This window comes from Octopus bimaculoides, chromosome 6, assembly GCF_001194135.2.
Source record: "Octopus bimaculoides isolate UCB-OBI-ISO-001 chromosome 6, ASM119413v2, whole genome shotgun sequence".
Classification (NCBI taxonomy): domain Eukaryota; kingdom Metazoa; phylum Mollusca; class Cephalopoda; order Octopoda; family Octopodidae; genus Octopus; species Octopus bimaculoides.
Genome location: NC_068986.1, coordinates 30,106,565 through 30,121,188, shown reverse-complemented (window position 1 = coordinate 30,121,188; position 14,624 = coordinate 30,106,565). Strand labels below are relative to the sequence as shown.

Sequence of the window (14,624 nt, the reverse complement as noted above, 5' to 3'; positions counted from 1 at the left end):
TCTCTCTCTCACACACACATACACCCTCTCTCTCTCTCTCTCTCTCTCTCCCTCTGTTTTCAGTTAATTTCTCACTCAAGTCCTCTTCCTCTTTTGCCCTACTCCTCCTCACTTACTTTTCCATTTCATATTCTTTTCCTTTTTCCCATACACCAAATCTTTCAAGTAATATTTCTGTTTTCCATATTTTTCAGCATTTTTCTTGTACATTTATCAGTCTCTCTCTCTCTCTCTCTCTCTCTCTCTCTCTCTCTCTCTCTCTTTCTAATTTTCTATTGTACTTTTAAACAAAAGAGTCTTAATCCACTATCTTTGCACTCATTCATCCAATGCCACAATTCCTTTCTTCTATAGCATCACTTCCTCTTTCCTAACATCACCACTACACACACACACACACACACACACACACACAAATGTGCACACCCGCACATTCAAGTAAGCTAGTATGTTAGTCGATTGGCTATATCATTTCAGCATTGGAAAAATGTTGCATAGTAATTGTTCCAGTTCTTTATATTCTGATTTCAGTTATCAAAGAGGTCAACTCGGTCTTTCATCATCATCATCATCATCATCATCATCATCACCATCACCTCCTGAATTGACCTCTTGGACTCTTAGGTCTAGCCACCAAATTTCTATGTGCATTGGTGATCAAGATCATAGCGCTGCCTCTGAATGGGATGCCAATCTGTTGGAGGGTTACTCATTAGTGTAAAGGCTCCTTCAGTCATGAATGACCATGGGATTTGCACTCAGAGACACCAGCAAGGTGTCCAAGCAGCTTATGAGAGAAAGGCCTCTCAGCTGAAAGAGGGAGCGGAACTGCATCTCCTTGTCTTACATTGAACAATAGTAGTAAATAAGTGTCACTGTCATACAAACAGTGTCCAAACTTCCATGGAAAGATGTCTGCCATGGGGAAATATTAATTTGTTTGGAAACAGTTAAGGCTTGGTGACAGGAAGGGCATCCAGTCTTAGGACATCTGCCTCACTAAATTCTATCTGATCTATGAAAGCATGGAAAAGTGGAGGTTAAACCAACATCGGTGTTGCTGCTGAATATATATCATCACCATCATCATTATCATCGTCATCATCATTTATGTTCATCTTCCATGGTGACATCGGTGAAATGGTTTGATAGAATTTGACTAGTTAGAGGACTGCATCATGTTACATTGTCTGTTCTGACATGGTTTCAACTGTTAAAATTCACATGCATACATGCACACATGCATGCACGCACGCACACACACACACAAAAACACACACACACACACATACTCACACAGAGGTGTGAGAATTCTTCCTTGGTTGGTACTTGAGCAAACATCTTCACAGATCATTGTGGGTATTCCACCCCATTTTGTACCCAGAATGGTCCATTGCAAATGACACCATACTAGTTATGAGTATATAGACCAGTAAGATAGAACAAGCCTAATATTCTGAATATGGTCTATGATCGCCGTGATATATAACATGTGGCACAAGCAATGTCCAAGCAATGTCGATTTGATGGAGAGAATGAGCTAAAGTACTGCTCAAATATTTGATCATTGCAAACATATCATCTGCGCAGGTAATTCAGTGAATTGGTGGCCCAATATGGTTGAATTCTGACTGAGAACTCATTTGTCATTTACAACAGAAGAATCCACCATAAATCCATAAAAGAGAGAGAGAGAGAGAGAGAGAGAGAGAGAGAGAGAGATTTGAGAGGGAATCAGACAGACATTACCTCATTATTTTCTCACCTTTTTAGCATTTTTTTTTTTTTTTTGCAATAAATGGTATTTTACCTTTCTGCTAGCAGACATTTTGCAGATTAGTTCACTCAAGTTTAAAATGTTTCAATAATGATATTTGCTGCACATCCTTGTAGCAAAATGCTTGATATCCTAAATTAAGCTAATAATGTATTTTATATTCTGCAACATGTTGAGAGTCAAATCAAACAGCATGTGCACACACACACACATTATTAAGGAATGTGCTTGCTGTGAAATGTGAATTAATGTGTGTGTATATATGAATGTTTGTATGGCTGGCTGGCTGGCTGGCTGGCTGGCTGGCTGGATGGGTGGATGTTTGTGGATCTTCTTTTTCTTCGATTAGTTTGTCAGAGGAGGAACACTGCTGTAGTTGCTATTGTTACTGTTGTAATATATTGTATTAGAAAATAGTTATGAAGACTAAGAACCAAAAGAAGTTTAGTATAAAAAGTTTTTAAAAAATAGAAAAGAAACACTCAACGTTAACATAAGATTGTTTTTATATTAAAGGGAATAATAAAAACAAGATCATTATGTTTTTTCAAGTGGAATTAATATTAACAAAAGAATAATGGTGAGGCATTTAAATGGTTAACAAAAATTACAAATCATAAATATATATATATATATAAATATATATATAAGAAAAGACTATTATAAAAAAAGATGAAATTATTCCTATTTAAAAAAATAATAATTTCATATATAAGCTACAGGAAAACTAAATACATAAAAAAGATAATATACATAAACTAATCCAGTCAATTTAATATAAAGAGATTCTTTATAAACAATTGAAAATGAGTTTTTGTTTTAATAAATAAATAAAATTAAATAAAATGAATAAATAAAATGAATAAACATTTTTGATGTTTCTCAAATATTTAAAACATTACCAAAATATAAAAACAATGTAAAATGAGTCTGAAATAATAATAGCAATCACAATATTCTATTTTGTTTAACAGCCAATAGAAAAATTATGGAGTTTATAACTGAAAAGCTGGTATTATATATTTTACAAAAACCAAACTAAGGAACCATAGTGATCTTTTCTCACGTGAGAGAGAGTTATTTTCTTTTCCTCTCCTATTTACTGATCTTATAATATTCAATTATAACAAGAATAGAAATTTAAGAATGTGTAAAAACCAATAATTTATTGATAAAATAGCAATGAATAAATAATTAACATAACTTTCTTTATGAGAATTTAAATTCTGTTTGCTATTGTTTTGTTTATTGTTTTTCTCCAATAAACAAAAGCTTGATGGTGAGATGTTTGTGATGTTTCACTATTGGTTACATTGTTGTGTAACTGTGTGGGTGTATGATCCCAGATAATTTACATTATTACAATGTGCACCTCACAAAACTTAACTGCGGGAGAAGTGCCAGCTCCTCTCCACTGAAACTTAAGCAAATGCCTATGCTTACAAAACCCAATGATGTAAAACAGATTTTAAGGAGATAGTGGGGAAAGTATGCAATGATAGAATAATGAGTTTTTAATTCATTTAATTCAGTAATTTGTGAACAATGACATCATTGATTACATTTCCAGTGAACCAAGCCCTGGTTCACAGTGTTTCTGACAGTAAGAGAGACAAGTGAGCATTAGTAACACAATGCTACAGATTTCATTTGAAGAACTTCGGTGCCTCACATATGGTTACATCCTCCACCAATACACAATGGTGAAAGATATGAACACTCACACACATTAATGTGCATGAGTGTGTGTGTGTGTGTGTGTGTGTGTGTGTGTGTGTGTGTGTGTGTGTGTGTGTGTGTGTGTGTGTGTGTGTGTGTGTGTGTGTGTGTGTGTGTGTACAAATGCTGAATTGTGTTGAACGTAAGAGAAAGAATGGCTCAATACATTTTGTAGAGCATATGGTTTATTGAAACTAATCATTTATCCTTGTGATTTGAATTTCCTTCTACTGTGACCTTCTCACCAGAAGATTTCAGTTTGTGAAACTTAAGTCATAGAGATAAACACCGTTTCAAAAACTATACATATTTTCAACATGTGGTGACCATTTAATTGAAACACATTTGTTCTTTCCTCTCTATCTTTTTCTCTTCTCATCTATCCTTTCCATAGAAGAGTGCATGCTTGAAACAGTCAAGACTTCTTTCAATCTTCCTGAGCATCAACATAATTCACTAAGTGTTTTATTTTTCTACATCATCTTTGTGTGTCTTTTTTTTATACCATGTATGTATGTATGCATGTACACACATACACACACACACATGCAATGGACTTCTGCACACTCACTTTGTACCAAATCCTATACAAAAAGGGTACAAGTCAACATAAGGCTACAATAGAACTTGTCCAAGGTAGTGAACAGTGGAATCAAACTCACCCCATAATCTTCACAGTTGTTATTGTTTAGTTCTTTGTTAGCCCTGATTAAGCAATCCAATGATCAAAAGTGATAAGCATCCTGTCTTTTTTGTTGTTTCTTTCTGTCGCTATAATGTGCATTATCTAATCTACCCTTAGTTTTATAAGATAACAGAATATGATTTGGAGATAATTTGGCAGTTATTTCTTGTCCAGTTGAGTAACAGTCACAATTGAAGTCACATTTTTTAAGAGGTCCACCCAGCTGCAAAAATATTTTTCTCACTGTTTTTATAGAAGAAATGACCGTAAAAATATTTGGTGAAACTGGCAAAGAGAATATTTACAATGATTTTATTCTAGCAAGGCATAGGAGAGTTTTTATAAAGAAAGAATATATAGCTGATATATTTAATTCCACTATCTTACTAGTGTTTGTATTATCACTTCCAACCCTGGAAGCATGAAAGACATAAGATCGTAGCAGAAATTGAACTTGGTAAAGTGTGTTATTAAACTTTGGATGCAGTAAAATATTTCGTATAGTACAGACCATGCCATTATCAACCTTAACCACCCATCTTCTTTTTTACCACATTTCTGTTGAAATATGTTATAGTTGCTTCAGTTAATTTTGAAAATGATGAAGAGTTCAGTAAAATAATTTTGTCCTTATTAATCTGGTATTTTGGAACATAAACTAACCTGAAATTTTGAAGGAAGGTTTTGATTTAAATCAATTTAACATGGGAAATTTAAATAAAACCAGGGCCGATGTTATGTGGGTTGGTATTAAAAAGATTAAACAAAATAATGAACTCATATAACCTTTCAGTAATTTTAGATATATAATTTAAATTAAATACTTAAGTAATTTGAAACTGAAGGTTTATAATTAGACTAAAGTAATCACTCCAAAAGTTATTGAAGTTCAGTTGTTTTTTCTGTAGATAAAACTTTATGACATTTTAAATGTTTATAGCAATGAGAAATCCTTAAAAAATTTTGTTTTCAAGATAAATAGCCAAATACTATGTATTTCAAATACTATATTGCATTAAGCGTAATTAGAGAGCATCATCTTATTTAATGAGAAATATAATTTCTATTATTGGCACAATGCCTCAAATTTGAGGGAGGAGCATAAATGATTTATTGATTCTGACACTTGACTGGTTCTTTATCTTATCAATCCCTGGAAAATAAAAAATAAAGTTGGCCTCGTCAATACAAATACTGCAAAGTACTTTGTCTAATGCTTTAATATTACCAAGCCATATCTATAATGAATAATATTACTTTCAAATTTTGGCACAGAGCCAGCAATTTCAGGTAGCAGGATGGAGGTTGGAAAGTTAATTACATTGACCCCAGTGCTCAACTGGTACTTATTTTACTGAACTGAAGGGGTGAAAAATAAAGTTGATGTTGGCAGAATTTGAACTCAGAACATAAAATCAGAAGAAATATCACAAAGCATTTTTCTGATGTGGTAATGGTTCTGCTAGCTTACTGCCCCATAATGAATAATATTGGTTTTAAATTTTGGAATAAGGCCGGTAATTTTTGATAAGAGAGTAAGTTGATTAGATAGACCCCTGTGCTCAACTGATACTCATTTTATCAACCCCAAAAGAATGAAAAGCAAAGTTAACCCCAGTGGCATTTGAACTCAAGATGTAAAGTTGGAAGAAATGCTGCTAAGTATTTTCCTGGCACAGTAACAATTTTGCCAGCTCACTGCCCTATAATGAATAATGTTAAAAAAAAGAATAATGATACACACACACACACATGTATATATTATTTTATAGATATTGCCATGGCAGAACTGGAGAAGAAATGTTGACACTACATTATTGAATATGTAAGATATGACTTTATTCCATCATTCTACAAACATGCTGTAACCAATGTGCCTGATTTGAGATAAAGTGTTTTCCAATGAATGTGTGAAACCTTCAAGATAAGAAGAGCACTTGAAAAGAATTTGTGCTAAGACAAATAAAGATTTGTCTTATTTTAAAGCACTTCCAGATCAATTTTGCAAACAACTGATGCTGTCAAGCATTTTTCTCCTTCTACATCAAAACAAAACAAAAAAAATGATGCTTTATATACCTTTTACAAAATTTCTTTACTGATTGCTAAATCCAAAAAGCCATATACTATTGGCAGAGATTCTTCTAACTCTTAGAGAAGTTCTATGCAGCATGTTGCATGAGTCAGCATCTGACATAATCTATAAAATTCCATTTAGCAATAATATGATAAATTGATGAAACAAATAAGAATATGCAAGACACATGATGGAACTTTTAGAGAACTGCCTGATTTTCTTTACAAATAAATGAAGGGATTGAAGTCTTGCTGTTAGCTTATATTTGAGTCATAAAAAAGGGAGAAATAACTCAAGAGTTATTATTTGCCATTTGCCATTCAATAAAGGAAAGTTGCTGTTTCTTGTGAAAGAAAGGTGGTGAGCTGACAGAATTGTAAGAATGCTGGACAAAATGCTTAGTGGCATTTCATCCATCTTTACATTTTGAGTTCAAATTCCATCAAGTTCGACTTTGTGTTTCATCCTTTCGGGGTTGAAAAGAAAAAGTATCATTTGAACAATGGGGCCAGTGTAAACAACTAGCCACCTCCTCTGAAATTGCTGGCCTTGTGCCAAAATTTGAATCCAATATTCCCTGTGAAAGAATTTTTATAATAATAATCACTGTTTATAGAAATTAGTTCATGGAGGGCTGCCACCATGTATTGATAACATAATTGATAAAGCCAGTGTTGAATTTATTGGTGGCACCAAGGTTGACTTTACCTTTTGGGAACGATAACATAAGTACCAGTCAAGTACTGGGGTCGATGTAATCGAGTTACCTTCTCCCCCTAGTTGCTTGCCTTGTGCCGAAATTTGAAACCAATATTCACCTGGATGTAGAATGATTAATCTCATCATTCAAATAATTTAAAGATAATTTTGTACAATTATATTTTTAGTTAAACAACAAATATTTAAATAAAACAATTTATTAAAATGTAATTTTCACCATACTATTTTTGACCAACTTTATGGATGTGTGTGTCATGAAATATCTGCACTAAAATTGGTATGGTAGGTTGAAGAGGTTTGAAGAACATTATCTTATATGTCAATATCCTGGGTTCGTTTCCTTCATGTAAATTTAATTGAAGAGAAAGAATAAGCAACTTTCACTGAAACTAAAATTAAAAGATTATCCTTTATGGCTGTTATATCCTGTTTCAAAAGATAAACACTATTGATATAATTGATAATTTCTCCTGAGATTATCCCAAGATAAAACCAGATTAGGAACATTACAATTTTACATATTTCTATTGCAATTTTAATCAGTGCTTTCTGTGGCACTAAGTCAATTAAATACTGGAACCACTCCTTGACTAATACAAATTATTGACTAAAACTACTCTGAAGAATGTCTACTTGCTGGGATTTTACTGCTTAAAATGGGTTTTATAAGATAGGAAGAATTTCTTTCATTGCTAAAATGTTGTGGCTGACAGCTGTGAGTTTGGTATGCAATTTGGGGGGATAGGATTTCTTTACACTTCTTCCCAGATTTCTATTCTCTCATGGGTATAGGGAAATATTCACACATCTGTCTGCACATCTAAAGCACACAGAGGTTTCTGAAATATATTTAAGGAAATTACATGGGTGTGTGTAAAAAAAAAAAAAAAAAAAATGAGTGGGAGAGACTCTAAGAGATGTGTAATCTTTTTCTTTTTCTTTTTCTTTTTTCTTTTTACTTGTTTCAGTCATTTGACTGCGGCCATGCTGGAGCACCGCCTTTAGTCGAGCAAATCGACCCCAGGACTTATTCTTTGGAAGCCTAGTACTTATTCTATCGGTCTCTTTTGCCGAACTGCTAAGTTACGGGGACATAAACACACCACCATCGGTTGTCAAGCAATGCTAGGGGGACAAACACAGACACACAAACGCACATACATACATATATATATATATATATATATACATACATACGACGGGCTTCTTTCAGTTTCCGTCTACCAAATCCACTCACAAGGCTTTGGTCAGCCTGAGGCTATAGTAGTAGACACTTGCCCAAGGTGCCATGCAGTGGGACTGAACCCGGAACCATGTGGTTGGTAAGCAAGCTACTTACCACACAGCCACTATGTTTCCTAAATTTATTTTGTCTATTTTTTTCTATAAAAACACTAAAAACAAATTATATTCTTTAGTTGATTCAAGCATCAAGGAGTTCCAACAAATAGGAACAAATACTAAAAGTAATTCCAAAATAAGATTTGTCATCAAATTACCAAAATCGATAGGAGAGTACCTAGAAGCGCTTAATAAGGTCAACTGCCATGAGGAGTAAAGTACTTAATGTTTTGGTCTCTGATCCTTTGTCTGAGAGTCAGGAATAGTGAACAAAAATGGTAATGTTGCTTTGATTAGTAGACAGTAATTAGTAATTTTATTCAAATTCTTGATTTTAGTGTATTCTTGATGACATTGCTTTATAAATCTGTCTTTTTTGAAGATTGAATAATTTGGGGGATGTTTGTTTGCTATTTCTCTTTTTACTTGCCTACACTAGTATTAGAGAAGTCAGGTCATACCTGCAATAAACTAAATTCTTAAATCTGGGTGGATATGTTTGACCATATTCAGAACATCAGGAACAGCAACAGCAACGAAGGTGTGATTGTGATATGATTGTAGGAATGCCTAACTTGGACAGGTTGATTGAAAGAATCAAGGATTGATGTTAAGTTGACTCACTAATGTATATACTCAATTGACACACTCCAGCTTCTAGTACACAAACATGCTGTTTCCTCTCTCTACTTTTCTACCACTGTTACAATGGCCTCTGCTGTTTGGAGCTGGCTGATCTCATTTCACTTCTCCTCAAGCATTCTTGACACATCTGTCCATCCTCTCATCACCTACCTATATTGTGTCCAACCCCACCCCAGCACCCACTCTTACCCTCCTACTCAGGATGTTGATCCTCTACATTCTAGAATTCTCTCCTGGCTAGTAATTTTTTTGTGACATCAAAGTCTAAATTCTTCAAGTACAGATGGAAATGAAATACATATGAACTTTAAGGTGCATGGCTCAGTTGTTAGAGCATTGGGCTCACAATCATGAGGTAGTGAGTTTGATTCCCAGACCGGGCTGTGTGTTGTGTTCTTGAGCAAGTCATATTATTTCACGTTGCTCCAGTTCACTCATTTGTAGAAATGAGTTGTGATGTCACTGGTGCCAAGCTGTATTGGTCTTTTCCTTTTCCTTGGATAACATCAGTGGCATGGAGAGGGGAGGCAGGTATGCATGGGTGACTGCTGGTCTTCCATAAACAACCTTGACTGGACTTGTGCCTAAGAGGGTAACTTTCTAGGAGCAATCCCATGGTCATTCATGACTGAAAGGGTCTTTACCCTTGTCTTAATCTATGAAAATCAGCATTAAAAAAATCAGTATGTATGTGTGTGTGTGTGTGTGTGTGTGTGTGTGTGTGTGTGTGTGTATGTGTGTGTGTGTATGAGTGTGTACAAGTGCTTATTTTGACTAACATTCACTAACCAGAATTTCACACATCTTATTTATTCCAGTACACACACACAACACACTGTTGCCTACAAAACATATTATAGGAAATCATATTTTAATAAATTTAAAAGATTTAGTATAACAAGAGCATCACACAGAATTTTCAAATGTATTTTGACACAATATTATTTATCTCTGTTTAGAATAGTCTTTGAACTATTTCCCCCTAAAGAACCATAAAAATGCTCTGATCAAACAGTTTATATTATTGATTTGGTGATAAAACATTTGTTAGTGATCCACTAAAATGTAAATGTGACACAAATGGTTGAATAGATTATAGATTACAGTTCTTTGAATTTACAATGCACTGAAAATGTTGATTCAACGATTTAGTCCACTAACTTATCACTTGATACAGCAAACAGAATGATATTTATATTAGTTGTGGTTTGTGGGTAGCCTAGCTACTTTAGCCATCAAATTTATTGAATGTTTTGGTGCTTAATTGTAAGAAACAGGCTTAGTGTAAACAGAGTAAGAGAGAGAGAGAGAGAGATAGAGTGAGAGAGAGAGAGAGAGAGAAAGAGAGAGAGAGAGAGAGACAGACATACAGAGAGAGAGAGAGAGAGAGAGAGAGAGAGAGAGGGTAGGTATTGATTGGCTGGTTGTTGTTTCACTCACTGATACAAAAAAAATTGATTAATGGGAAATTTATATGTAGTAAACTCTTTGGAATGCTTCTAAGTATAAGCCCATAAGTACTAACTCATTAACAGTTCTGATAGTGAAGGCCTATGATCAAAGGCTTTCCAGCCTTGACCATCATGCCTGTTTAAGGGTATCTAAAAATATATCATCTTATATAGCCATCTCTTTTTTTAGGAAAGTTCGATATAATTCAAGGGAGATTTGGTTGCTATTTCTAATAGACCAGTTGACAACATAAAGATTCCTTTGTTAGCTGGTATATGCTAGAGTTAACTGTCATGATGTATTCATTATTATGGAAATATATATGAACTGTGAAGTGCCATTAGTTGGAAGTACATGGTGTTCATAATAGATATAGGCCTAAGGGTTTAAATACTGCATAAATCTGTATCTGAGATGTAGTGGGATAACTATCAGTGTTTAGGTTGTAGATGTACAACAAATGAAGTTGATTCTTAATAAAATATATGATGTCAAGGCAGCAAACTGGCAGAATGGTTAGCACACTGAACAAAATGTTTAGCAGTATTTCGTTTGAAGTAGTTGTATCCTGTCAACTTAATGTGACAGTCCCATGAAGGGAATAATACTACTGTTGTTTAAACCTAGGAAGCTGCAACACTTCCTGTCGGCCTTGACACATTTCCTGTGTCCTTATGTTTACAAGGGGGAGACAAGCACCTCCACCCAGCTATGCCTGCATCCAGAGACATGTTTCTGAGTCTTTGCTCGTCATCAGTCTGGAGTAGCATGACCTGCTAGTCGAAGATGCCTGTTAAGCTCTTGTAAACATAATAATTCTAGTGATATACAGTCACTGATTTCAAATTTAGAAATAATACATTTCTAAATTTCTCAAGAGATTTATGCAATAGTAATACGATGAAGTAGTTGTATGCTGTCAACTTAATGTGACAGTCCCATGAAGGGAATAATACTACTGTTGTTTAGACCTAGGAAACTGCACCGCTTCCTGTCGGCCTTGATACATTTCTTGTGTCCTTATGAGAGATTTAGAAATGTATTATTTCTAAATTTGAAATCAGTGAAGGTATTTCACTAGAATTATCATATGTTTACAAGAGCTTGACAGGCATCTTCGACTAGCAGGTCATGCTACTCCAGACTGATGATGAACAAAGACTCAGAAACATGTCTCTGGATGCAGGCTTAGCTGGGTGGAGGTGCTTGTCTCCCCCTTGTAAACATAAGGACACAAGAAATGTATCAAGGCTGACAGGAAGCGGTGCAGTTTCCCAGGTCTAAACAACAGTAGTATTATTCCCTTCATGGGACTGTCACATTAAGTTGACAGCATACAACTACTTCATCGTATTACTACTGCATAAGTCTCTTTGAGAGATTTAGAAATGTATTATTTCTAAAAGTATTTCATTTGTCTTTATGTTCTGAATTCAAATTCTGCTGAAGTTGACTTTGCCTTTCATCCTTTTGGGGTCGATAAAATAAGTACCAGTTGAACACTGGGGTCAATGTAATTGACTTACATCCTTCCCCCCAAAACTGTTAGTCTTGAAACCAATAAGGTATATGATACGATTACAAAATGAAGCAAACATGAAAACAACAGCAGTTGTGTTTTTCTAAATGTTTACCGTGACTCTGCATTGATGCAATTGTTCCCGTTACAACTCATAATTGCAGGTTAAATCCCTTATCAAACAAATACGATTGCATAATCAAATATGATTTAGTATTTTAAGTGTTACAGGCGTAGATATGAAAGAGAGTAGTACTCTACACACTGACAGTAATCTATGTCAGCCTGAAAGCTAGTCAATTAATGGCTTGCAATACCAATTAATGGATAAAAAGTTCATAACAGATATAATATACTCATGACAAGATACGAAACATTTAGAGACTTAATTTGTGGGGAGATGAATTACCCTTTAGGCAGTTTAAGCTCAAAAGCTTTAATATTAGTAGCATTATTATCATTTTCTGAACAACATTGAATCATTTTCCTCAGTTATTTTGAATGTGATTGATTTACAAACAACACTGTTGTGACAATATTCTTTTCTACTCTAGGAACAATGCCTGAAATTTTTGGGGAGTGGGGGGGGGAGCAGTCGATTAAATCGACTCCAGTACGCAGCTGGTACTTAATTTATCGACCCCGAAAGGATGAAAGGCAAAGTCAACCTCGGCGGAATTTGAACTCAGAATGTAAAGACAGATGAAATACCGCTAAGCATTTCGCCTGGCGAGCTAACGTTTCTTATTTCTCTATTGCCCACAAGGGGCTAAACATAGAGGGGACAGACAAGGACAGACAAAGGAATTAAGTCGATTACATCGACCCCAGTGTGTAACTGGTACTTAATTTATCGACCCGGACAAGGATGAAAGGCAAAGTCAACCTCGGCGGAATTTGAACTCAGAACGTAGCGGCAGACGAAATACTGTTAAGCATTTCACCTGGCGTGCTAACATTTCTTCCAGCTCTCTGCCTTACTGTTGTGACAATATTAATTAAAAAATACGGTTAATTAAAATAATCTACAAAAGCATTTACATTAACTATTTATAAAACTGAATTACAATCAGAAGCCCAAAAACAATGTATTTACAACCGCCTATAACTATTACAAGGATTACAAAAAAGCAAAACATTCTCTCAGTGTCTAGTATACAGTTTCTTCATGAAATCAGTCACTGTAGACAATCTCTCACTAAACTATGGATTAGCAACAGATTGATAACCGATTATCGTTAATTCATACATCTTAACTAGTTGGGATTTAAATCACCTTGGCTTCTGAATGGTTGTAAATTGAGTTGAAAATATAAATAACTGCTTAGCAGCAACATGCTCACTCATCAATGAAATTTAGCCATGGTGTCAACACCATCACCATTACTACCACCACAACATACAGGAAATGATACAGAAAGTTATAAAGGAAAGGCATGAACGAAGTAGTAATTTCAAAAATGGAAACTTGGTTTATGTTAGCAACTGGATAAAAATATACAATAGTAACAATTGAAATATGAGAATGATTAGAAATAAGTTATAAGATTACTATTTGATGACAACTTTAAATTTCTCTCACTGGGTTATTTTGAAGATGTGAGAATGCATGGGAAGAGTTTTTGCAGATTAGAAGCCAAATAGTTTTGGCTTGAAACTTTGGCTTAGACTTGGAAATTTAAGAGGAGCCACATCATCACAACAATAGTAAAAATCCTCATCCTCATCATCATCATCATCATCATCATCGTCATCGTCATCATCATTATCATCATTATTATTTAATGTCTGTTTCCTTTGCTGGCATGAATTGGATGGTTTAACAGGAGCTGATAAGCCAGAAGATTTTTGCCATGACAACGTAAACTCTTTTCCAACTATTTACTATCACTGTTGATGATAGTAGTTGCATCTCAGTGAAAACAAGTGTTGGTGCTGCATGCAAACCAACAATCCCAACTGTTTTCAGTTGTGAAATCATGACCTAAAACTATACACCATAATGGTAAAAAGATAGATAACAAAAAAATTTGCTCTAATTTAGTACATAGAGTTTTGTGGATATTAATCTAGTAAAAGCAAGAGAAATATCATACTTAGAAAATTAGTTACTTGCAGTTCTTAGTTGAAATTTACAGATGTCTGTAGCATATTGGAATTCATGGATTAAATGTAATTTCCAATAAACAACATTTCCTATCACAAAAATATTTTACAACTGCTGCAATAACAACAACAACAACAACCATTGTTGTGCTTCTTAAATCAGTCATAGAAAAATTTATAAATTAAAGGATTTTATATAATAATTTTTTGGAATATCTTTAAGTATAAACTCTTGTGTAACAACTCATCATCATCATCATCATCATCATCGTTTAACGTCCGCTTTCCATGCTAGCATGGGTTGGACGATTTGACTGAGGACTGGTGAAACCGGATGGCAACACCAGGCTCCAATCTAATTTGGCAGAGTTTCTACAGCTGGATGCCCTTCCTAACGCCAACCACTCAGAGAGTGTAGTGGGTGCTTTTACGTGTCACCCGCACGAAAACGGCCACACTCGAAATGGTGTCTTTTATGTGCCACCCGCACAAGCCAGTTCAGGGGCACTGGCAACGATCTCACTCGAAAATCCTATGGGAGCCAGTCAGGCAGTACTGGCAACGGCCATGCTCAAAATGGTGC

General features: G+C 34.7%; 1 protein-coding gene across 5 annotated transcripts in view; it reads right to left on the bottom strand.

Moving 5' to 3' along the window:
* Window positions 1-14,624, bottom strand: part of LOC106869351 (disks large-associated protein 1) — a 374,528-nt gene that overhangs the window by 240,992 nt on the left and 118,912 nt on the right. The gene's annotated exons all lie outside the window — the stretch shown is intronic.